This window comes from Chiloscyllium plagiosum, unplaced genomic scaffold (assembly GCF_037043375.1).
Source record: "Chiloscyllium plagiosum isolate Xiang-an unplaced genomic scaffold, Cpla_swu_hap1 HiC_scaffold_10, whole genome shotgun sequence".
NCBI classification, from domain to species: Eukaryota; Metazoa; Chordata; class Chondrichthyes; order Orectolobiformes; family Hemiscylliidae; genus Chiloscyllium; species Chiloscyllium plagiosum.
Window position 1 is genome coordinate 41,465,943 of NW_028270148.1, and position 26,805 is coordinate 41,492,747.

The window sequence follows — 26,805 nt, forward strand, 5'->3', positions numbered from 1 at the left end:
CATGGGGTGTGATGAGCTGTAGTGAAGGTAGCTATGGGGGTTAGTGGCTTTGTAGTAGATGGTAATGGACTGTTTGTTCCCTGAAATGGAGACAGAGAGGTCAAGGAAACTGAAGAGGTTATAACTTGAGAAAAACATTCTGCTACAATTAACAAATGATGATCTGATGTCTGATCTCTTTACTTAAACTGGAAGAGGATTATTCTAAAAAAAAGCCTTCATTAGTGAAAGAAATCAAATTCACAACAATGTGACCTTTTTGTAATTATAGTTCTTTCAACTTACTTTGCTGTACTTGTCCCTCATAATGTGTTCACTCTGGATTGGAGAGACCAGATGCAGATTGGGAGACACTTTGTGAACATTTACTCTCATTATGCAAGCCTGACCACAACTTCCAGTTGCCATTTTAATATACCATGCACACACTTCTGACTGAGCTCTGATGCAATGTTCTAGTGAAGTGCATTACAAGCTGGGGAATGACACCTTACTTTTCATTTTGGCACAATACAGCTTTCTGAACTCAATAATAAGTTCAGTATATTCAGATCACGACATATGGCCTCCATTTTGTTTCCTCTACCTTCAACACCCCCATGTCAGGTTTTCCTGGTTCTGCTTTCAGTCATTAATACCTACCAATAACATTGATTGTGATGATCCATTTAGACAGTGAACCGATTCCTCACTTTGACCCATTCATCCACTGCTCAGAACAAAATTTTAATTTAAAAAGAGAAATTATATTTCTATTGGTGTAGAGTCAGGCTGTATGTAGCTCAGTACTAGAAATAGTGAGTCAAATTCCTTAAGTAACAAGTAAAGAATTAGTTTATTGTTAAAAAAAAGACTTACTCAGCCAAAGACAGAAAGAATACATATATGTTTTAGAGTGTTTAAATATACATACAACTAACATTTTTGAAAAATAATACAACTAAAAAATATAAAACTCTACAAAGAATTATCTTAAATGTATGAGAGCAAAATACTGTGGATGCTGGAATTCTAAAATTAAAACAGAAAATGTGGAGAAATTCACAAAGTCTGGTCAGCATCTGTGAAGAGAGAAGCAGCATTAATGTTTCAAGTTCAGTATTGTCTTCTTGAGAAATCTCATTCTGGACTCAAAGCATTAACTTTGACTCACTTTCTACCATTTTTATCTTGAAAGTATTTTGACCAGGGGAAGTTAAATTTTGTTAAATTAAAAAAAAACAATTATTCATAGCTTGAGCCAAACATTGATCTGCATTCAAAATCTCACAAGCTGTTGGTACATGGGTGTCTTCCTGGATCAGTTATGGCTAGTTGAAGTCATTTTTCTGCAGACAGTGGTGTAGAGTTTGAATTTTCTTTCAGGAACCCTCCTTTTGTAGTAATGGGCTGTACCAGTTAGTTTTCAATTCACAGTATCTGATGAGATAGGTTTCAGACATTAGATTCCAGGGACTGTGCCACAGTCAGTCAGTCAGCTGTTCAGGGCAGTCAGAGTAAGGATCACCTCCTCATAACAGGTGAGGAGCTGAAGGCAGCCATTGTTTTTTTTATCAGCCTATTGTAGCATCCCCTCATAGAGTGAGAGAGAAGCAGCTGTTAAGGGAGATGAAAGAGAGATGAAAGTGGATGGCACAGCTGTGCCAATGGGGAGACGTCCTGAGCAAATGAGAAGGCAGTGCAGAGGGCATGCAAAGTTTGTGGTGTTGAGGGAGTGGGGTTGGAGTTGGTGAAAGCACTTGGGGATGATGTTGCAAGCAATATTAAGAGTGATAGACCATGAACTTTGGAGGGTCAGGCATCAGAGCGGAGAAAGTCATTGGCATTCTTCCTACATTACTATGCATTCCTCCTGTCAGCTGCAACTAGATGGCAAACCTGGAGCAGGCTGACATGGGCTGGCCTCCTCTGCCAGTCCTGTGGGACGAGGGTGTAGTGCTTTGAATGTCGGTTTGCTTGCTGAACTGAAGGGTTCATTTTCAGACGTTTCATCACCATACTAGGTAACATCTTCAGTGAGCCTCCGAATGAAGGAACAGTAGGTCAGAGCTCAGAAGATGCTGAAAAAAATAAGTGCAAAATACCATTGTGTTATGGAGGGGGATACAGTTAATCTAAAATGGTAATTTAAATCTCTGACACAAGTCTTAGCAAGGCAAGGAAGTATTTTGGATTGCATACTGATGTGAAAAGGATACCAATCCAAAAGGGCTAAATTGAAGAAGCTCATTTCACTGTGGGAGGCAATGCAGAAGCAACTTCCAGTTCAGGAGAGAATAAAAGTTCAGAGAATAAAAGTCAACAGTAGACAATTCATTTGGTCCAGGATTTGCAATGGAATTTTGGCTTAGGAAGCAGAGAAAAACTAAAATTTCACTGTAAGATCTGTGGAATTGCAGAGTAAAAACTAGGCAACTTGAAGGAGCTGCAACCGAACAGCAAAAGATACCTGTGATTCAACACCCATGGTTAGCAAAGCAATGATTAACCCAAAGAATAGTTTGGATTGTGTCCAGCAGCAAGATTACATATCCTGCAATTCTGAGTCTTAATGCCAGAAATACCATTCACTGCGGAGTGAGCAGTCAGTAACCGGGAACAGAGTCGGTCACTGATTGATATGCTGGCCACTGGTCATCCACATCACCAAATATGGGTTGATCCAGGAAAGGGGTTGTGGGACAGATTGTTGAATGAATCAGTAAAAGACAAAGACATGCGTGGAGACAAAATGGAGGTATAAAAGCTCCTGGAAAGTGAGAATGAGCGGAGTCAGTAGAGACCATTTCTGATTTTGAAATCCCATTAATTCTCATTTTAGAATCCCATTTATTGCAAGGTGTGCTGGTAAGACCAGTGACCCCAGAATTTAATGCCCTCTTCATTAGCGGGTTGGGTGGTGGGGTATTTAATTGGGTTGCAGACTTTAATGTTCAATGTCTCTCTGCGCCTACCCTGCTTACATCAGTGGCTGGAAGGCCAATGGTCTACCTCTCCAATTTTCTGTCAATTGCAGCCATTAAGTTGGCAATTAATGCCCATTTAAAAGCCTCAGTCCAGTGCTGGTGGTATTTGATGGGGAGGTGATGGGTAAGTGATTATGTTGTTGGACTAGTAATGTAGAACTCCAGTTAAATGTTTTGAGGGCCTGGGTTTGAACCCTGCTATGGAAGATGGGGACATTTGAATTCAACTTGAAAAACACTGAATAAAAAGCTAGTCTTACAACCACTATCATTTGTTGTAAAAACCCATTTGTTTTCCTGATGCCCTTCAGGAGGGGTGATCTGCCATCCTAACCTGGTCAGTCTCCATGTGGCTCCAGACCTACAGCAATGTGGTTAATAATACAACTGCCCTCTTGGCAACTAGGGAAGGGCCATGAATGCTGGCCCAGCCAGCAACACCCACATTCCATGAACAAATACAAAAGATATGTGCCACAACTGGACCACAGTTCAGAGCCTGTGATCCCAGGACTGAACTCAACTGAATTCAGAGAGATCTGCAACTCCTTTTGTTAATAGGCCATAGTGGATTGTGGCTAAGGCTCTGGCAAAGGTCCCTGTGATAATTATAGAAAAAATCATATCTGAAAATTGTCCTCTGTCACCCTTGAAGCCTACTATTTGTGCTGGAGCAAGCACAGCTAAGGTGAATTAAAAGAATATGTCACACATCAAAACAAAATGTCCTCATAAAATTACTCGTATAATTGGCACGGCTGTTACTGGGGCTACATTGGATTAATTTGAAAAAATTCTTTGAAATTGGATTTTCATGTTGTGATAAAAATATCATGCATAACAAAAATTAGGATTTACATTTTGTAATGTAATAGCTTCCTCTGTTGGAGGCTATAGGGATAACAGTTATAAAATATAAATGGTTTGTATATGTTATGCAAAGTGAAGGGAGGTAGGTTCTTAATAAGACTCTTGGGAAGGAGAGGTTGTGTCGGGTCAGGACTGGGGAAGGGTTGTGTCGGGTCAGGACTAGGGGAGAGGTTGTGTCGGGTCAGGAGAGGAGAAGGGTTGAGTGTTCTTAAGACTGGGTCAAGCTGGCAGTGTGGTCCCAAGATTCCTGGTTCTGGGAAAGTGGGGTTCAGGCACATAGACCCATATCTCTACATTTCAGGCAGGCTTGAAGGGGTTAGCTGGCAACTAAATGCATCTAAACACAGTTTGCCTCTGAGTTTCTGCCTCTCTCCACTGGACTCATGATTAGTGCCCTTTCGGTTGCCAGAAATTCTAAGTTGTAACTCTGGCCTCCCCCTAAAAAGATGTAATTTTCTCCCATTTTAGTGTGTAGGTCTTTTGACATTAAAAGAGAGTTTTGTAGTTACTTTGAAGATGAGTTTAAAATTAATTTAGGGGATGTATGCATTACTGCTGGAGTTAGCATCTATGGTCCTTGAGAAGGTGGTGGTGATCTGCTTCTGGAACTATTATTGTCTGTTTGGTCTAGACAGACTGATGTTGTGGTGAGGGAAGGAGTTTCAGGATTTTGACCTAACGACAATGGAGGAAAAATGAAATATTGAGAAGTGGTTTGCCCATGTGTCTCCCGCTATTGCCCTTCCAGCTGGTAATGTTTGTGGGTCTGGAAGGTGTTGTCTAAGGGATCTTTGGGAAAGTTGGTGAGATGTAGGTTCGTATCAATTCCCCCCAGACTCCTCCCCACTGCCTCTTGCCCTGTGTTCAGTTCTTACAATCCCTGCTACTCCTGTAACTTTCCATCCTCCGCCCATTTATGCAGACTGCAGACCCCCAAACTCTGACAAATTCTGTGTATATTTGTCCCCGCAAGAACCCATCAGCCCTTCGCTGATCCAGGCCATTTCCACCCTGGCCTTTCTTGGATACCCTTGCCCAACTTACCTTTCCTCCTTTTACCAGTTTCCCTTCCATACCTTTTAGACACCAGCACCCCTTTGTCATGTGTTCAGAAGCTTGCCCTTCAGCGTAAGCTGCCTTCTATTTGCCACTAGTCTGTTAGACTTTAAGATGGCCGACAGAGGCAGCCTGACTTCCTCCTGTTGGATATCTCAGCCATACCTGGGGAAGTACAGTGCAGTAAATGGAAGCATCACACAAAAAGCCATATAACTATCAGGACAAAGGAGCAAGTACCTGCCCCAAAGTCAAGAAGGAGTGCCCATCATAAAATACATAAAGCTATTTGTAATGAGGAATCTAAAATGTCAAGTTTCTCGATTAGCTGGGAAGATGAATGTAATTCCAGCGAGTTATACTTTGGATGAGATGTTGTTGTTTACTGATGATAAGCTTGTCATAATCTGCTGCTGAATATGTTGACCACTACCAGCTGATTGAGAGATCTTAACTGCAGATGTTTATCTCGAGGGTGGGAATCTGAAATTTGGTGTCACTCTTGCCAGTCTTCTCACCACCTCCAGGAAAATCCCACCAAATTAGATATTCTCGTTGGCATGATTCATAGAATGTGAGCATTTACTGATTTAATTCTTATTAATAAGTTTAAAAAATAATCGCTTAACCATCCAAGAAAAGCATTGATGCATCATGATTCTCTAATTCCTTGGATTTAGAGAAGTCATAATCGGACCCCTGGGCTGAATTGTCCAAACCCTTAGGTTTTTGTTTGCAGGACCTTTTTTCAGGTCTTGAACTCTTTTCTTTACAGCAGAAGGTACATTGGGTTCAGAAGGTGGAAGGTAGACAGCTTTGTCTGTTGCTAAGAAAGCCATCTGCCATCATGCCGTCAACAGTAAGAGGCAATAGCCGGAACAATGATTCATGGGAAATGCCCTCCTTTGGGCAGAGGCTGGTATTGCATCAGTCCCAGCCCTATCAACCTTTGGGAAATCCTCAGACTGCTGTGGGAATGCATCAGTCTTATCGTTTCCAGCTGGTAAACACTTCAGAACTTTGAAATCTTACACAGACCTAGTCTCTTGCTGTGTCACCTCCTCTGTAATGGTAGGTTTTAAAATACCATGGGACCCATATGTCACTGGAAAACCTGCCTTCTGTTGCAAATATTTAATACTGACAACTGAGAGGCATAGATAGAGTCGATAGCCAGAGACTATTTCCCAGGGCAGATATGGCTAACACGAGGGGTCATAGTTTTAAGTTGGTTGGAGGAAAGTATAGAGGGGATATCAGAGGCGGGTTCTTTACACAGAGAGTTGTGAGAGCATGGAATGTGTTGCCAGCAGCAGTTGTGGAAGCAAGGTCATTGGGGACATTTAAGAGACTACTGGACATGCATATGGTCACAGAAATTTGAAGGTGCATACATGAGGATCAGTGGTCGGCACAACATCATGGGCTGAAGGGCCTGTTCTGTGCTGTACTGTTCTATGTTCTATGTTCTATGTTCTATCTAACTAAATACTCTTCATTGCTTTACATTCGTGGACACTTGGGTTGCTGCAATTTGTCATGCAAGAAGATACCAAGTAGGCCATTTAGGACCACAATGAGGAAATAGTCTTTCTCTCATAAGGTGGTTACCTGTGGAACTCGTTACTATAGAAAACTGGGTCGTAATATCGTAGAGTCATAGAGGTGTATAGCACAGGAACAAACCCTTTGACCCAACTCATCCATACCAATCAGATATGCTAAATTAATCCAGTCCCATTTGCCTGGATTTGGCCAATATCCCTCTAAACCATTTCTATTCAGGTACCCAAAAGATGCCTTTTAAATGTTGTAATTCTATCAGCCTCCACCACTTCCTCTGGCAGTTCCGTCCATACATGCACCACCCTCTGTGTGAAAAAGTTGCCCATTAGGTCCCTTTTAAATCTTTCCCCTCTCACCTTAAACCTATGCCCTCTAGTTTTGGACTTCCCTACCCTGGGGAAAAGACCTCGACTATTCAACCTATCCATACCCCTCATGATTATAAACCTCTATAAGTTCACCCTTAAAACTCCAACACCCCAGGGAAAATAGCTCCAGCCTATTGAGCTTCTCCCTATAGCTCAAACCCTCCACCCTGGCAATGTGCTTTTAAATCTTTTCTGAACCCTTTCAAGATTAACAACATCTGTCCTATAGCAAGGAGTATATTTAAGAAAAGGACCGCTAACTGTTTCGATATGAAGGTATCAAGGGATATGGAGAGAAAGCAGAAGTATGGCATTGGGATAATGGATCAGCCACGATCATAATGACTGGCAGAGCAGTCTCAAAGGCTGAATGGCCTATTCCTGCTCCTACTTTCTATGTACATGGCCTGAAGCTGGATCTTGTTGGCAAGCTTGTCGGACCCACATTCTTCCTTACATTTACTTATCCACTAACTCCCTCCACCCTCTCCACTTCCTACCTCCAAAGGCGTCTTCAGGGTTTGGAAATTTCATCCACTGACTGCAGAATGCTGTGACATTGAATATCAATGCAGTTTAATTAAGTCATCGCAACTTTGACATTTATCTTCAAGAAATTAAAGAAAGGGCAGGGAAAGAACAACATGTGAACGTAATTAAAATTAAAACCTATTTAACAGGTACTGAAAGCTGAAAGCTGTTGAAATCAGAGACACAATTTTTGAACAATCCTTGCTCTGATAATGTCAGGCATCAAAGGTTTTTCACTACCATTAGGCACGTCTGGTTTAGGTAATTTTATGAAATCACAGTACCAGGGTGAGAGAGGGGAGCCGGGGAGGGGGAGGTTTGTAATATAACAATGCATCTCTGCAAATTATGCTGCCAATAATTTTAGACCATTAATTCAACATCTAAATTGTGGACTTGTCTGTCTCTTCATCAGCAGTACAGCTTCATAAAATGACCTAATTCTCTGCTGCCTTTATAATCTTGATTACATTCATTCCTTGTGAAATGAGTTTGCTTAATCTGAAGTTAAATTTGTTCATCTCTAAATAATGTTCTAAACTCCCTCAAGGTTCAGTGGTTAAACGTGCCTAACATCCACATAGAATGCCATAGTGTCACTTTAACAAGTGCTGTTTAAATGGAAAATACAATTAAAAACCTTTCCAAACTCCAAAACATCAAAGTCTAGAACTTTTATTGTGCCCAGCATGTGCTGCCCTGAAGGCATGGCAAATCCCTTCACAATTGGTGTACCAGGTTACTTTTGTTCTGCTACACCAGAGATGATTAAACCTCTCGCCTAACAACACTCTTTCCTGGTGATCTCTTTCATTCTGTCTTTCATTGGGATGGTCAGGAGCTCCACCCATAACAATCACCACAAACAAGGCCCTGTGGAACTGATGGGGAAGACCAGGATATGTTCTATTTTGTTTGGAATTTAAATTTCCAGTTCTTCTGCTGTTTATCATTAACATATTCAAACCCTTCATCCTGCTCTGCCATTGAATAAACATTGTCGTTCATCTGATTACTCCACTTTCCTGCCTGACCTGGCTAACCTTTGACCCCATTGCTTGACCAGAATCTGGATATACTTTAGCATAGAATCAGGAGAGCCATAGATTTTTAAAATCCAATTCCAATGCATCTATTTCATACATTAGGAATCCTCCTAATTATTGCTCAAAGTGAGACAACCACTTTAACGCCAGATAGAATTGTACTATTTGCAATGTCATGCTGGAGTCTCCTGTCCACTGTTGATTTGGTTGCACTTCCTTTACCTTATTTCACACAAGGCCCTATAAATTTAAATTTATTTGGCATGATTTTTAATATTGGCAGCAACAATCATGGGCGTTAAATATTGCAAATAGTAAATACTCATGATGTTTTCAATAAGCAGGACCTTTCATCTAATTGACAAGGATTGCATTTGATCTCAGAACCTAGAGGTATGTTGGTATTTAAATCCACTCATCATGCAGTTCCATTAACAAAACAACCAGAGAATGATTGCACTTTAAGAATTCTGAGCATTAATCCTAACCACTGTGGTAGTTCTTTTCTTTATGATCTCATCTGTCAATATATTAATATTAAATGATACCTCAGATTTAAAAATATTTCACTCATGATCATGCATTATGTAAAAAGAATCAGAGACTGTGTTTCAATTATTCATGAAACATGAAATTCAGTTTTCCAGAAGCAAGAGGAAAGATAGGCACGTATTAAGTGCTAGATACACATCATATGGCTTTTGATATTATTATCAAAGATTACAAAATAGCATGCTCTGTATATTTTATCCTCCATAATATAAAGTATCATATTCCAGAATATTTACAAAAGAGTGCTTTCAAATCAAATTGTACTCCTGTGGAAAGTACAGTGAAAAGATATCAATTCTCTCTGAGGTGGCATGGATTAATACTTTAATCAAAATACAAGACCATCTGCCAAGTGTTCTGAATGTTACAACACTGTGTAGTTGGGAAAGCTACTTTGAAACATTGTGTTTACTTCAGATGCAATCATTACATCGTCAAGACATTGTAAAGGACTTCACAGCGAATGAATTAGTCCTGAAGTTGGGGATTTCTACTGCCTTCCAAAAATACACAAAGCCAACACACCTGATCATCTCATTGTGTCAGGCAACAGAACCCTGTGTGAGAACCTCTCTGGCTATGTCAAGGGCATCTTGAAACCCATTGTACAGGGCTCCCCAGCTTCTCTCGCGACACTACAGATTTCTTACAGAAACTCAGCACCCATGGACAAGTTGAAATGGGAACATTCCTCGTCACAATGGACATTTTGGCACTCTTTACCAGTGCTCCCACAATGAAGGCATGACTGTGACAGCTTCAGTACTCAATACCAGGCACCATCCTGCAATTCATCTGCTTCATCCTTGACCACAACGTTTTCACCTTTGACAACCAGTTCTTCATCCAGATGCACAGAACAGCCATGGGGACCAAATATGCACCACAATATGCCAACGTGTTCAAGCACAAGTTTGAACAAGACTTCTTTGCTACACGAGACCTCCAACAAGTACTATACACTAAATATATTGACAGCATTTTGTTCCTCTGGACCATGGCAAGGAATCACTAAAACAACTGCACAGTGATAACAACGGGTTTCATCCCAACATCAGACTTACCATGGACTACTCTTTAGTGTCTGTCTCATCCTTGGACACACATCTCAGTCAAGGATGGGCAACTCAGTACCTCACTCTACCGCAAACCCAAGGATAACCTCACGATGCTGCAATTTTCTAGCTTCCACCCTAAACCTGTTAAAACAGCCATCCCCTATGGACAAGCCCTACACAGGATCTGTTCAGATGAGGAGGAAAGTGATGGACACCAGAAGGTGCTGAAGGATGCCCTCATAAGAACAGGACATGATGTTCAACTCATCGATCACCAGTTCTGACGTGCCACAGTGAGAAACCAGAATGACCTCCTCAGGAGACAGACACAGAATGCAATCAATAGGGTACCCTTCGTTGTCCATTATTTCCCAGAGTGGAGAAACTACGCCATGTTCTTCGCATTGTTGATGAGGATTAGCACCTCACCAAGACCTTCCCTGCGTCTCCACTTCTCGACTTTAAGCAATTGCCAAATCTTAAACAGACCATTGTTCGCAGCAAACTACCCAGCCTTCAGGACAACATTAACCACAACACCATACAACACTGTCATGACAACCACTGCAAGACGTGTCAGTGTGTCGACATGGATACCACCATTACACATGAGGACACCACCCCCTGTGTATGCGGCAGGTATTCATGTGACTTGGCCAATGTTGTTTATCTCATATGTTGCAGGCAAGGATACCCCGAGGCATAGTACATTGGTGAGATGATGCAGACTCTGTGACAAAAGATGAATAGACACCATGCACAATCACCAGACAAGATGTTCCTCCCAGTGGGGGTACACTTCAGTGGTCAGGGACATTTGGCCTCAGATCTTCAGGTGACCATCTCCTAACCGGACTTCAGGATATGAAACAATGCAGAGTTGTCGAGCGGAGGCTAATAGCCAAGTTTGATACCCATGAAGATGGCCTCAACTGGGACCTTGGGTTCATGTCACACTACACGTGACCCCACTACACTATACACTCTCTCACATACACACTCACAAGTACAGATACACTCACACAGCCCTCTCTCATACACAGGCTGTCTCTTAGACACATACATATATACATCCCTCACACTCACACCCATACACATACCCTCTCACAGGCCTAAACCCCATCATACTGATGCACACACTCTACCAAACACATACACACACATGCACACAGGTAAGTCTATGGGGTGAATTTGCATCTGCAGAATTGTATTTGCAGATACATTCTATTTTTGCTCAAAAACACAACCTGCAGGCAGTCAGTGCAGGCAGTCAATCCAAATAATATTTTATAAATTCCTACTTTGGAAATAGAGCCGGCCTGACTCAAGATTGGAATACAGACAGACTCTAACCTCACACATTTAATGCATTGTCTGAGTTGAGATGTCACCTTTTTTTATAAAACCTTATGTTATCTTGAGAATGTTAAAAGAAGTTCTGGGATTTACATATTAATGAACCGAAACATGCAAACCATCCAATAGATGATAGACTTAACAGCAATTTGGGTTTGTTCAATATATCATTTGAGTTGCATGATGCTGTGATCTTTTGTTTTAAATTCTGTGTCTTATGATCCTGCCCCACTAGTTACATGATGAAGAGCAGCACCTTTCCAAATAAACCTGTTGGACCATAACCTGGTGTTGTATGATTTTTAACTTCGCCCTGAAGTACTGTATGGTCATTGCAAAGAAAAAAGATTTAGTGCAATTAATGTTCAGCTCACCTCTAAACGTAGGTTCTCAACCTCTTGCAATGCATGATCTTTTCCTCAACAAGGAGAGAGGAGAATCTGAAATTGCCAAAGCATAAACAGTGATACTTAATTCTGTGTGGGACATACTGTGGGTGTTAGCATAGGAAAATAATTCACACAGAGATCACAGCAGAAATGATATGGCCAGGGAACAGCATTCAATTATGTGTAAGTACCACGAATAACACAGGCTTCATAATCAGCAGTTATGGGAAGCAATAGAACAAGGCTAAACAAAGGTCAAGTAAATGTACATGCCATGCATACTCAAGACTAAAATTACAAAATAATGTTGGGATCTTCTACATAAGCAGACATAGAGAGGGAGTCATTAAAAGTATTGTAGGACTGCAGTGGTGCCATTAGCAATACAATACAATACAATACAACACAGCAACAGGCCCTTCTGCCCACCAAACCTGCACCTATTTGGATCTGTGTTTAAATCCACTCATCATGCAGTTCCATTAACAAAACAACCGGATTTTGATTGCACTTTAAAATTAATTCTCACCGCTGTAGTAGCTCTTTATGATCTCATCTGTAAATATATTAAGTGATACCTCAGGTTTAAAAATATTTCACTCATGAACATGCATTATGTAAATAGAATCAGAGACTTATTTAGACCCATATGCCGACCCATATTTATTGCCTATATGCAGTTTCTATCCGTCTGATCGCCTCCTGTTCATGTACCTATTAAGATACACCTTAAACATTGTGAACATGCCTGCTTCAACCACTTCCACTGGCAGGTACCCACAACCCTCTGTGTGAAAAGCTTTTCCCACACTTCTCCCCTAAACTTTCCCCCTCTCACCTTGAATCTGTGTTATCTTGCAGTTAACCTTTCCACCCTGGAAAAAGCTTCTAACTATCCACTTTATCTATGCCTCTTATAATTTGTAGACCTCTATCAGGTTACCACTCAGCCTCTATATTTCCAGTAAAAACAATCCAAGCTTATCTAACCTCTCCTCATAATGAAAACCCTCCTGACCAGGTAAAATCCTGATAAACTTTCTCTGTACCCTCTCCAAAGCTTCCATGTCATTCTATTAGTGTGGCAACCAGAACTGCACAAATGTTCCAAATATGGCCTAACTAGAGTTTTATGCACCTGTAACATAATTTGCCAATGTTTATATTCCATGTCCTGGCCAATAAAGGCAAGTGTGCTGCATGCATTCTTGCCACCTTATCCATCTGTGTGCCATGTTCAGGGCTCTGTGCACCTACATATCAATGGAACAACACTGGTTAATGATCCCCATTTTGAAAAGCATCCTTCCATCACTACTGTGTTTTCTTTGACCAAGCAGTTTTGTATTCATCTAGCTGGCTCACTCCAGATCCCACGAGACTTTACCTTTTGTACCAGCCTGCCATGATGTACCTTATCAAATGGCTTACTAAAGTCCATATAGATAACATCCCTTGCCCTTCCCTCATCAATCATCCTTGACACCTCCTCAAAAAACTCAATCAGGTTGGTGAGACATTACCTTCCCCACACACACCAATGCTGCCTATCATTAACAAGTCCATTTGCTTCCAAATGTGAATAAATTTTGTCTCTTAGTATCTTCTCCAACAACATCCCCACCACTGACATCAGGCTCACTGACCTGCAATTACCTGGATTATTTGTTTGCCTTCTTAAACAAAGGAACGGCATTGGCCATTCTCCAGTCCTCTGGAACTTCACCTGTGATCAACGAGGTTGTAAAGGTATCTGTTAAGGCCCCAGTTAATTCCTCCCTGGCCTCCCATTGTCTACTGGGATGGACCCCATTTGGCCCTGGGGAAGTATCTATCTTAATACATTTCAAGACACCCAACACTTCATAATGTTGACCTGCCCAAGAGTATTCACACACCTTTCCCTAACCTCAATATCCCTCATGTCCCTCTCTTTGGTGATGTAAAGTACTCATTAAGGATCTCACCCATTTCATCTGGCTCCACACATAATCTCCCTATTTTATCCATGAGTATATGTATCTGAAAACTTACAGAATTATGGTCACTATTCCCAAAATGCTCCCCAATGAAACATTGATCACCTGGCTGGGCTCATTTTCCAGTACCAGATGCGGTATGGCCCCTTCCCTTGTTGGACTATTCACATATTTTTTTCAAAAAGCTCTTCTGGAAACACCTAACAAATTGCTCCCCATCCAAATCCCCAACACTGAGGGAATCCTAGTTAATACGGGGACATTAATATCACCCACCACAACAACACTGTTATTTTCACATCTTTCCACTACCTGATGACATATCTTTTCCTCTATCTAGTGCTATCTCTCAGCAGCCATGTTTGTTTCAATGTTGTGATGTGGAATCTAGGTAGTAAAAGTGGATATTCCTTCATTGGTGCAACTACAAAATCCTCATTAAACATAGCACCCTGCTAACAGCTCATGTACTAATTAGCATAGATGAAAATATTATTCTTTTATCCTTGCAACCAGAAGTAGCTGTGATCCTCTAAACTCCAGCACACTGTCATTTGACAGGTAATGCTCAAACCTGGAGCTTTCTCCTAATATTTCAATTGCATTGATCCTGGAGGTTGATCAAGGGTGAAAGTAAAAATGTTCCAATGTTCATGCTAAAGTGACATTACACACAATGCACCTGAACAAAAGCCCTGGCCCACAATGAGACTAATCTTCCACTCAAAAGGCCAATCAAGAGCTGTGAAGGAACTCATCACCAGGAGTTTGAGACTATAGGAAAACTACGGATAATCTGAATATAAAGATCTGAAAAAGGACACAAGACATTAACTCCAATTTCTCTCTACAGATGCTACCAGACCTGCTGAGAATTTCCAGCAATTTCTGTTTTTGTTTTGTTTGTGATTTCTATCATCTGTAGTCCTTTTGGTTTTCTGAATATAATGATGTCAGTCACGTTCGACAATCATTATTGGGCAAATGGACAACAGCAAAAAGAATAATCACAGGCTAGCACAGGTATGATGGGTAAAATATCTTCTTTCAGGCTGCATTAGTAATGATGTAACTGACCAACAGAATACCATGTACTTGGAACAAGATTTCCAAGAAAAAAATTTCTATTTCTATGAAAAGATAGATGCAAACCTTCAGAATAGGAATAATGCTTATAAATATAGGTGCTGGGTTCAGTATTACATTGCTAGTTTATTCATAAATTAGCTTTGGTACCATCAGCAGATACTTGTTTGAACTGTTGATATTTTTTATGAACCAGTTTAGAATGTGTTATGATACACCTCTGGAGCAGGTGTGACTTGAACCTGTGCCTTTTGAGAGCACCCCCCAATTAGATGTCACAATTAGATGCCACAATAGGGCTTAATATAGTAAAAGGATGAGCTTTGTTGACTGAATTCTCTTTCACTATCTCAATCCTTCATATGAAGTACATTCCTCCTCATTCTCTGCTCCATACGCAGAATACCCACACTACAGAATGGTAAAGTGCCCAGGACTAGGTTAATTTGATGTCCTCAGACATATATTTTTCCTGAGAGAGTCATATTGAATGTAATCCCTCTAAATGAAGGAAGTTAAGAATCTGTTTCGAGGGAGGAGAGGATTTGTGGATGAGAAGGAATAAAATAATTACAGAAGCTGTTTTAGATTATCTCAACAGGTTTCCCAATAAACAGGGAGAGATTCACAGCTGGCTGGCTGTCAGAGTAGAAAATAGCAGGAGAGTCAAGATCAAGCAAATCCAACTTTGTCGGAGTGGGGTGGGGGAATTGAAAACTGAGAATCATTGGGAGACATGATTGGTCGGCTTTTCATAGGGTTTTAACTTGGTGCAGGGGGTGGGGATGCCGGAGGAGGGGGAAGGGAACTCACAGCTTCTTTGAAATATTTAATCGACCTGTGCATCTCGCAAGAGTGGATGGGTTGTGCACCTGCCTCACCATGTCCAATTTGTGGGCAGTTTGGAAATTGTCTCATGGTCACCTTTCCTGATTTGTGGGGTTTTTTTTAGTTTTAACTACCAACCACTCAAAAAGATTAAAATTCCCTCATGAGACTCACAGGCATAGATTCTATCAACCAAATTAATGCAGAGTTGTTGTAGTGATGTTAAAATATTGTTTCCTCCAGTTCCCAATAGTTCATGGATAGAATCCTATTATACATAGCTGCCCTGCCCCATCTGTATCAGGAACATGAGTTAACAAAGCAATGACAGATCTCACTCCCAACAACCTGGAAATGTTGCTAGAGTTCCTATGGTGACCGCACAGTAAAGACCACATTCCTAATAGGAATCATGGAAGGCCATTGTTTTAATATGTACATTAATTAGAATTTTACAGTGAAGGAAACACTTGACTTCAAACCTTCCAATTCTGACATCCACTGACAGAAAGTATTTTTTTGCTCTGCTTATAAAGAGAATGCATTATTAAACCAGCCATTCAGTTCAATCAGTGTATGCAGAACTCGAGGCTGTTTCCTTTATCCTGCCTGGCTTATCCAACCTCCTTTGAAATGAATCTATACTTTTAAACTATTAATCTCAGCTATTCTCTATGGTTATGATAACCACTCTCTCAGAGACATTTCTTTCTGAATTCCCAATCTGATTTCAAGATGACTATATTGTTTTGATGGTCTTTAGTTTTATGTTAGACTCTCTATCTCTGTCTTCTCCATTAGCTCCTCCATGAGTTTAAAAATCTCTGATAGGTCACTGGTCAATCCACCCTTTCAAGAGCAAGACCCAACCTGTTCATCCTTTCCTTACAGGCGTAATCTTGAGTTTAATGGTACCTTGTAAATCTTTTTTTGGCACTTTGCCATGATATTCTTCATATGATACGATGACAACAATTTATTCAATGGTATTCAAATGTGATCTAACTTTGGTTCAATGCAGGAACGCAATTTCTCTATTTTTCAACCTATCCATCCAGAAACAAAATCAGTACTTAATTTGATTTTTTTTATGGCCTTATTAACTTCTGCTGCTACTTCTCGTGATTTGTCTATTTGTTCTCCAGGCTCCCTTTGAAAGTACGTCCTTATTTTTCTTACCAAAATGTAATAGCTTATATTTATCTGTGTTGAAATGCACTCATCAATTATATGTCCATTTTGGATGTTGCTTATTTTTTTCTTGTACTTTGTTTTCATTCTTTTCAATATTGTCTATTCCTTCAAAACGGTGTCATCCACACATTTAGAAAAAGCGCATGTGATTTTAAATTCTGATTGTGTAATGTATACATTGTGAAAAAGGTGGTCCCAACTTTGATCTTTATTGGACTCTGTTTCCCATATTCTGCTACTTTGAATATCTTCCCAGTTTGCACGTTAAAATAGGCACCCAAGAAGTTGAGTTTATTACTAAACAATAAGAACATAAGAAAAAGGAGCAAGAGGAAGCTTTTCCACTTCTTGAACCTGATGCAACATTACTAAGATCATAGCTGACCTGATTGTAGACTTAATTCTAATTATATGTCTAGCCCCAGAATAAATAACTCACTGGGAGATCAAAATCTGTCAAATACTGTCTGAATACGTCGAATGACCGTACCTCCACCAGTCAGTGGGGAAGAGAGTTTGAAAAACTAACACCCCTTTGAATGAAAAAAAACCTTAATCTCATTTTTAAAAGTGAGATGTCTTTGTTGAGGTGATTAACCCTAGTTCTAGAGTTCACAATGAGGGCAAATACTCTCTCAGCCAACCTTCAGCAGACTTCCATATGTTTCGAGGTAGCCAACTCTTCTTCTGTGAAACTTAAATATAGGCCCTATATTCTCAATCTTTCCTCAAAACACAGCCTCTTCAACCCTGGAATCAATCTAACGAACCTTCTCTGAACTGTCTCCACTTCAAACATTTAAATTCAGCATTTTTCACAGGCTGCTTGTGACCAAAGCCAGAGGCCTGTAATCACAGTGGCTATCAGTGAGGCCCTGTTCCAGAGGCCTGTAATCACTGTGGCTTTCAATGGGGCCCTGCTCCAGAGGCCTGTAATCACTGTGGGTTTCAGTGTAGCCCTGTCCTCCTACAGTTCTGTGAATGTCTATGGCCTCAGCTGTAATAGCCTCCCTGAGCTGCTGAGTCCTGGGTGCATGGTGGTAATAGGAATGTGTGCCTAATTGTAAACACTCTGCAAGCCAAGTTGGAGACCCTGTGTTGGTGGATGGAGCAGGAGAGGCAAATTCCTTAAATGGTGTCTTCAGTCTGCTAATGTGAACTCTGGATTGCAGAGAACTGCAGAAGTGAACAAGCATGTTTAGGTTCTTGGAATGGCAGAATTCCTTGCATAGTCCTGAGCACCAATATAGTTTCACCAGGATTGATGGATTTTCACTCAGATGCTTTGTCCTTCTATCTCCGCAATGGCTCAGGCTGCCCTGTTCTCCCATAGAGGGGGCTTCTTTGTCAGGACCAGTGAGATCAGGCGCACCTCCTCATCTACACCCTTTCTTTCAGGCTATGAGTCTGCTTGTCCTGTGGGAAAAGAAGTGGAAATTTAATGACTTGGCAAATGCCAATAGACTCCCTTGACTACACACATCTCCAAGCCTGGCAGAGTTTTAAATTGCATTCTTTCAATCACTCAAGTCGACCTGGCACAAACATGGGCCTGAAGTTCCATAAGGATTTTGAGGTTCATTACATATTTACCCACATAGCCTAGGGCACACTATAGCAAATTTCTAGCCTGATGCCCACATGAAAGACAATCCCATGCCTCCATGAACTTTAACCAGGCGGATAGAATTGTCATTCATCATTTTCCAGCACTGAGTCCTGAATCTTGGGCTAATGTCCTATGAGATCTCAGTCCAAGTCACCATGGTCAGGAAAGAGAGTTCCTCATTGCAATCTGTCAATTGGGAAAATCCCATCGTTCCCAGATGGTCGAAAGGAGAACCTGTAGGAGGTGTGACAAAACCACAAGGCCAATCTCTGTCTTGGTTCTAACATAAATAAGTGATGTGGAAGAGATTTGGACACAGTGGTAGCATGGTGAAGGGGCAGGATAGAGCTTGTCCCAAAACAATTAAAATTAACAAGGAGGTGGTGGAAGGGATGGGATAATGAGGTTTGAGGTACCCCGAGGGGGTGATGAGTTACAGAGAATGAAGATTTCAGACTTTTAACAAAAACCAAGATAGACAAGAAAATTGAGATCTTGCCGTTGAGCCTTCCTGATTGGCTGGATTGTTATTTTATTGCCTGTGCAGACTTCCTGACCGGTCACCTGATCGCCAATGCAAAGCCCCTTCCATCATGTAATTGTGCATGGTATTCTTGCCCACTGCTGCTCCTTTAAACTTTCCTGTGAAGCACATAGGAAACACCTGGTGATGCATAAGTGGAAGTAGTGTGCTCTTCCCATCTGCCATTGGGAACTCCATCCTTTAGATCAAATATATGCTGGATTCCCAAATGCAGTTGCCATTACATTCCTATAGATGCTGCTGCTGGGAACAAGTCTGGAAGCACTGTAGAACCACCAGCAGGATACTATTGGAATTGCAACTGTTTGTCAAGTTTACAATTAAATTACATATCAAATTTGAACAGAAAAAATTGTGAAGTATAATGGCAAAGTGGTTTAAGTAGACTTAGTGTAAATTTGATGTACTCTTCTTAAACCTAATGTTCTGTCAGTATTCTCCTCTCTGTATGAGCTCTCATTGATTTGAAGTGACCTAATCATTACTTGCCCATCTCATCTTCTCTGTTATGAACTGAGATTCACACATCCATACCCAGTCAAAATTATAGTGGTCCAAAAAGACAACAACTGATGTTACTGCAAGACTATATAAAATGCTTTAAAGTATTTGATCTATTGATTTAAGTTGTTACAGTCACCAAAATTACAGACTTTATTTTACAGGCTATAATTTCTCTGGGAACTATCACTGTTTAAAATATCTGCGGCTTCCACCTCATCCACATTTTTCTCTTCCAGATGGTTTCCATTAACAAACTACTTTGACTCAAATATTTATAACATTATCAACAATTGCCAATCTTTGTTTAAAATTTGTTTACAAAGAGAGGCATTTTTCTAGTTTGTGCTCCTCCATATGTTAGTTATAGAATGTAATTGTACTTAGTTTGTGGAAATGGCCCACATCTGTTTATATTTCTAATTGCCACAGACTGACAAGCAACAGAGCAGCACTTTCTTTCAGTGCAAAATTGAAGCGTGGCACTGCTGCCTCACAGCACCAGGGACCTGGGTTCGGTTCCAGCCTCGGGCGACTCTCTGTGTGGAGTTTGCACATTCTCCCCATGTCTGTGGGGGTTTCCTCCAAAGTGCTCTGGTTTCCTCCTACAATCCAAAGATGTGCAGGTTAGGTGAATTGGCCATGCTAAATTGCCCATAGTGTTCGGGGATGTGTAGGTTAAGGTACATTAGTCAGTGGTAAATGTAGAGTAATAGGGTAGGGGAATGTGTCTGGATGGGTAGCTCTTTGGAGGGTCAGTGTGGACGTGTTGGGCTGAATGGCCTATTTCCACATTGTAGGGGTTCTATGAAACTAATTATACTGAATGATTGCATAAAATAATTAGGCCAGCTCAATCTATTGGCTTGGGGTCTGTTACAAACAGATGCAGAGTGGTGAATTGGCTCCCTTATTTTTAACCTTGATTGGTTGTAACAATGACTTCATAAACTTTGCAGTGTGGCAACTCTCCCTCACTTTAATTAAAAGTAGTTAACCAGTAACAATTAAGGAACCAATTGCAAGATTTACAAAAATGAGAGGAATTTTACAATTTATTATCGCCAAGAAAAAAAAGCAAAGAAATAATGAATCCCCTACTAGCAACAACTTGGTGTTTACCATTGACCAGAAATTAAATTGGACTAGCCACATAAATATAGTGGCTAACCCGGCGCCAGGCTAACCTCTGGTCAGGGGAGGCTCTGGCGTCAGTTGGCCGGTGAACATTTTTGGGTTTGGCCTTCCGCGGTTATGTCAGAGCCCGGGTGTCTCTGGAGAAGGAGCACGCGGTGTCCACCAACACCCTGGAATTGTTCAGGGAGAGGTGGGCACCGCAGAGAGTGGAGTGTATTATTTCCCCCTTCAACTCTATTTTGATTTAATTCCTGCCCTCCCCTTCTCTGTTTGATCATGCAGCATTGCCCTTTGATGTGAAGGGCACTGCTTGTTACTGGCCACTTGGGTGTTTCTTTCTTCCTGGTGGTAGAAATTGAATAAAGATTTGTACACCTTGTGTCTTTCACTGTGTCTCACACCTGCACACACACGACATGGGTGCTGGGGAAAAATAAGCACTATCGCAGTTAGGCGGTAGTGTGGGGTAAAAAAGAAACAGGAGTGTCAGACATCCCATTCACTCTGAGAGCTGGCTCTGAGGGAGCTAGATCAGTGTTAAGCACTCTCCATTAAAGAAAAAATATATAGTAGCTACAAGAGCAGGTCAGAGGCTATGAATACTGCAGTAAGCAATTCAACTCCTGACTCCCCAAGGCCTGTCCATCATCTATAAGGCACAAGCCAAGAATGTAATAGAATACTCCCCAAATGCCTGAATAGGTGCTGCTCCAACAACACTCAATAAGCTTGATGTCATCCAGGACAAAGCAGTCCACTTGATTAGTACCACATGCACAATTAGTTATTCCCTCCAACACTGACACTTTATAGCAGCATTGTGTTCATCTATGAGATGCACCGCAGAAATATAGAAATGTTCCTAATACAGCATCTTCCATACTCATAGTCACAACCACTTAGAAGGATAAGGGCAACAGACATATGGCAACACCATGTGTAAGTTCACTCCAAGCCACTCACCACCCTGACTTGGAAATATATTGCATTCCTCATGATGATTGGTCAAAATCTGGAACTCCTTCACTAATAGCATTGCAGTGTACCTACATCAAATGGACTGAATTGTTCAAAATGCAGCTCATTTTCACCTTCTCAAGAATTGTTAGGAACAGGAAATACAATGCTGGCCTAGCCAGCAAAGGCCATAACTTGAGAATGAATTAGAAAACACATACACAAGCACAAAGTTAAAAGGAGGATTGTGTCTGATACAAAATGGAAGATAAAAGTAATAGCAATTTAACATCCTGGAGGTAGAAGGTGTATTTGCAGTCTCAGTATTTGGATGTTTCTTCAATTTGTGTTTAGTGGTTGTTTTGTCTTTTCTAGGTAAGAAGAGAGAACATCTCCCCTCTCCAGTTACAAACCCATCTTCTCTGCTCTGTCAAAACAGTTGTTAAAATACACCACAATTGTGCATTCCCATGCCTTGGTCATTGTTGCCATGTTGGATAATTACACCTTATACCTCCAGGATGTTAATTACTTTTATCTTCCATTTTGTATCAGACACAATCCTCCTTTTAACTGTGTGCTTGTGTATGTGTTTTCTAATTCATTCTCAAGTTATGGCCTTTGCTGGCTGAGTGCGAGCAGCAGCTGAGTTTAAACGAACCCAGAAGGCTAGAGCTAAGGTGAGACAGTTTGTTTTAAAATTACTTACCGGTAGCGGGCAGCGGTGTTTTCTTTTCTCTTCACAGAAAGAACGGGAGCAGCAGGGGGAAGTGACGACAACTAGAGGGGCAGCCAGAAGCTGGTGTAGCGCAAGCTTACCTGGGTAGGTTATGTTTTCCTATAAAAGCGCGCAGGAGAGGAACCCGAGGCACTACAGAGGTAGTGCCTCTCACCCGCCCCCCCTCCTCTAACCTAATAATAAGACCCATTGGGGTAAGTAGGTAAGTGCTGCATTTTGCTTGTTCTATTCTTTAGACCTAGTTTTTTTTTTAAAAGGTTACTTTCAGAGGGATGGCAGTGAAGGCAGTGCAATGTTCCTCTTGCAACATATTTGAGCTGAGGGATGCCATGGTCGTCCCTGCTGATTACACTTGCAGGAAGTGCACCCATCTCCAGCTCCTCCAAGACCGTGTTAGGGAACTGGAGCTCGAATTGGATGAACTTAGGATCATTCGGGAGGCAGAGGGGGTCATAGATCGGAGCTTTAGGGAAGTAGTAACTCCAAAGATTGCAGATAAATGGGTGACAGTGAGGGGGACTGGGAGGAAGCAGCCAGTGCAGGGACCCCCTGCGGCCGTTCCCCTCAAGAACAAGTATACCGTTTTGGATACTTGTGGGGGGGAAATGACTTACCAGGGGTAAGCAATGGGGTTTAGGTCTCTGGCACGGAGCCTGTCCCCGTTGCTCAGAAGGGAAGGGTGGAAAAGAGCAGAGCAATAGTTATTGGGGACTCGATAGTTTGGGGCACAGATAGGTGGTTCTGTGGGGGCGAGAGAGACTCATGTTTGGTATGTTGCCTCCCAGGTGCAAGGGTACGTGATGTCTCTGATCGTGTTTTCCGGGTCCTGGAGGGGGAGGGGGAGCAACCCGAAGTCGTGGTCCACATTGGCACCAACGACATAGGTAGGAGGAGTGCTGAGGATGTTAGACAGGCTTTCAGGGAGCTAGGTTGGAAGCTCAGAGTTAGAACAAACAGTGTTGTTGGCTCTGGTTTGTTACCGGTGCCACGTGATAGAGAGTCGAGGAATAGGGAGAGAGAACAGTTAAATGCGTGGTTACAGGGATGGTGCAGGAGGGAGGGATTCCGGTATCTGGATAACTGGGGTTCTTTCTGGGGAAGGTGGGACCTCTATAAACAGGATGGTCTACACCTGAACCTGAGGGGCACCAGTATCCTTGGGGGGAGGTTTGCTAGTGCTCTTGGGGGGGTTTAAACTAACTCTGCAGGGGCATGGGAACCTAGACTGTAGCTTTAGGGTGCAGGACCTGGAGTGTGGGGAGGTTAGGAACATGGCATCAATCTGAAAGGAGGGTGCCTGTAAACAGGAAAGTGGCTTGAAGTGTGTATACTTCAATGCAAGAAGTATGCGAAATAAGGTAGATGAACTTACAGCGTGGGTTGGTACCTGGGATTTCGATGTTGTGGCTATTACGGAGACATGGGTAGAACAGGGACAGGATTGGCTGTTGTAGGTTCCAGGGTTTAAATGTTTTAGTAGGGTCAGAGGTGGGGGTAAAAGAGGGGGAGGTGTGGCATTGCTTGTCAAAGATAGTATTACAGCAGTGGAAAGGACGGTGGACGAAGACTCGCCATCTGAGGTAGTTTGCGCTGAGGTTAGGAATAGGAAAGGTGAGGTCACCCTGTTAGGAGTTTTCTACAGGGCTCCTAATAGTCCTAGAGATGTAGAAGAAAGGATTGCGAGGATGATTTAGGAGAAGAGTGAAAGTAATAGGGTGGTTGTTATGGGGGACTTTAACTTTCCAGATATTGACTGGGAAAGCTATAGCTCGAGTGTTTGTCCAATGTGTGCAGGAGGGTTTCCTGACACAATATGTAGACAGGCCAACAAGAGGTGAGGCCATACTGGATTTGGTTCTGGGTAACAAACCAGGCCAGGTGTTAGAATTGGAGGTAGGTGAGCACTTTGGGGACAGTGAACACAATTCGGTGACTTTTACTCTAGTGATGGAGAGGGATAAGTGTGCACTGCAGGGCAAGAGTTATAGCTGGGGGCAGGGAAATTATGATGCGGTGAGGCACGACCTAGGATGCGTGGCTTGGAAAAGTAGGCTTCAAGGCATGGGCACAGTTGATATGTGGAGCTTGTTCAAGGAGCAACTATTGAGTGTCCTTGATAAGTATGTACCTGTCAGGCAGGGAGGAAAGGGTCGTGTGAGGGAGCCGTGGTTTAATAAGGAATTGGAATCCCTTGTTAAATGGAAGAGGGCGGCCTATGTAAAGATGAGGCGTGAAGGTTCAATTGGGACGATTGAGAGTTATAAGGTAGCCAGGAAGGATCTGAAGAGAGAGCTAAGAGCAGCAAGGAGGGGACATGAAAAGTCCTTAGTTGGTAGGATTAGGGAAAATCCTAAGGCTTTCTATAGGTATGTCAGGAATAAAAGAATGAATAGGGTAGGAATAGGTCCAGTCAAGGATAGTAGTGGGAAGTTGCGTGTGGAGGCTGAAGAGATTGGGGAGACACTGAATGAATACTTTTCGTCAGTATTCACTCAGGAACAGGACATTGTTGCCGATGTGAATATTGAGTCACAATTAATTAGAATGGACGGCTTTGAGGTATGTAGGGAAGAGGTGTTGGAAATTCTGGAAAGGGTGAAAATAGATAAGTCCCCTGGGCCTGATGGCATTTATCCTAGGATTCTCTGGGAAGCAAGGGAGGAGATTGCAGAGCCATTGGCCTTGATTTTTATATCCTCGTTGTCTACAGGAATAGTGCCAGTAGACTGGAGGATAGCAAATGTGTTTCCCTTGTTCAAGAAGGGGAGTAGGGATAACCCTAGTAACTATAGGCCGGTGAGTCTCACTTCTGTTGTGGGCAAGTCTTAGAGAGAATTGTAAGGGATAGGATTTATGAACATCTGGATAGGAATAATGTGATCAAAGATAGTCAGCATGGTTTTGTGAAGGGCAGGTCGTGCCTCACAAACCTTATTGAATTCTTTGAGAAGGTGACTAAGGAGGTAGACGAGGGTAAAGCGGTAGGTGTGGTGTATATGGATTTTAGTAAGGCATTTGATAAGGTTCCCCATGGTAGGCTACTGCAAAAAATACGGAGGTATGGCATTGAGGGTGAGTTGGAGGTTTGGATTAGGAATTGGCTGGCTGGAAGAAGACAGAGGGTAATACTTGATGGTAAAGGTTCATCTTGGAGTGCAGTTACTAGCAGTGTTCCGCAAGGATCTGTTTTGGGACCATTGCTGTTTGTCATTTTTATAAATGACCTGGAGGAGGGGCTAGAAGGTTGGGTGAGCAAGTTTGCGGATGATACGAAAGTCGGTGGAGTTGTTGACAGTGAGGAAGGATGTGTCAGGTTACAGCGGGATATAGATAAGTTGCAGTGCTGGGCAGAAAGGTGGCAAATGGAGTTCAATGTAGGTAAGTGTGAGGTGATTCACTTTGGTAAGAGTAACAAAAAGACGGGGTACTGGGCTAATGGTCGGATACTTGGTAGTGTGGATGAGCAGAGGGATCTTGGTGTCCATGTACACAGATCTCTGAAAGTTGCCACCCAGGTAAATAGTGCGGTGAAGAAGGCATATGGCGTACTGGCTTTTATTGGTAGAGGAATTGAGTTCCGGAGCCCTGAGGTCATGTTGCAGTTGTATAAGACTCTGGTGCGGCCGCATCTGGAGTATTGTGTGCAGTTTTGGTCGCCATACTATAGAAAGGATGTGGAGGCACTGGAACGGGTGCAGAGGAGGTTTACCAGGATGTTGCCTGGTATGGTAGGAAGATCGTATGAGGAAAAGCTGAGGCACTTGGGGCTGTTTTCATTGGAGAAAAGAAGGTTTAGGGGTGACTTGATAGAGGTGTACAAGATGATTAGGGGTTTAGATAGGGTTGACCATGAGAACCTTTTTCCACGTATGGAGTCAGCTATTACGAGGGGGCATAGCTTTAAATTAAGGGGTGGTAGGTATAGGACAGATGTTAGGGGTAGATTCTTTACTCAGCGAGTCGTGAGTTCATGGAATGCCCTGCCAGTAGCAGTGGTGGACTCTCCCTCTTTATGGGCATTTAAACGGGCATTGGATAGGCATATGGAGGATAGTGGGCTAGTGTAGGTTAGGTGGGCTTGGATCGGCGCAACATCGAGGGCCAAAGGGCCTGTACTGTGCTGTATTTTTCTATGTTCTATGTTCTATATTCTATAATTGAAGGTACATCTTTCATTTGCAAGATGTGAAACTTATTGTACAAATGTAAAACAAAAGTAGGAGGTACAAATTTATTCACACTTGACTGGCTTCAGTCTCTTTTGATGAAATGATTAATTTCACTTCACTTCGCTTCAATTATTCCACATTGATTCCTAGAACTTGGCTCTACTTTGACCAGGTGATCACTGCAGCCATTTTTAAGTCAGTGCCTTTACTTCTATAAACAATTTCAGTCCATGAAAATCCTAGGTATTAAAATTAGATGTTGAAAATCAAAAACTGATAGATTATACTTCAGTACTACTGCAAC

At 41.9% G+C, this 26,805-nt stretch overlaps 1 long non-coding RNA gene across 2 annotated transcripts; it reads right to left on the reverse strand.

Annotated features, from left to right (window-relative positions):
* Positions 1-877: 877 nt before the first annotated feature.
* LOC122553216 (uncharacterized) lies at positions 878-18,255 on the reverse strand. 2 transcript variants are annotated; one of them, XR_006312635.2, is made up of 3 exons: positions 12,288-18,255; positions 11,744-11,809; positions 878-2,060 (listed from the first exon to the last, which is right to left on the reverse strand). It is a non-coding gene; the product is annotated as an uncharacterized LOC122553216 (long non-coding RNA). The 2 variants fall into 2 exon arrangements; XR_015758424.1 differs by having other exon boundaries at positions 12,199-18,255.
* Between the last annotated feature and the right edge of the window lie 8,550 nt (positions 18,256-26,805).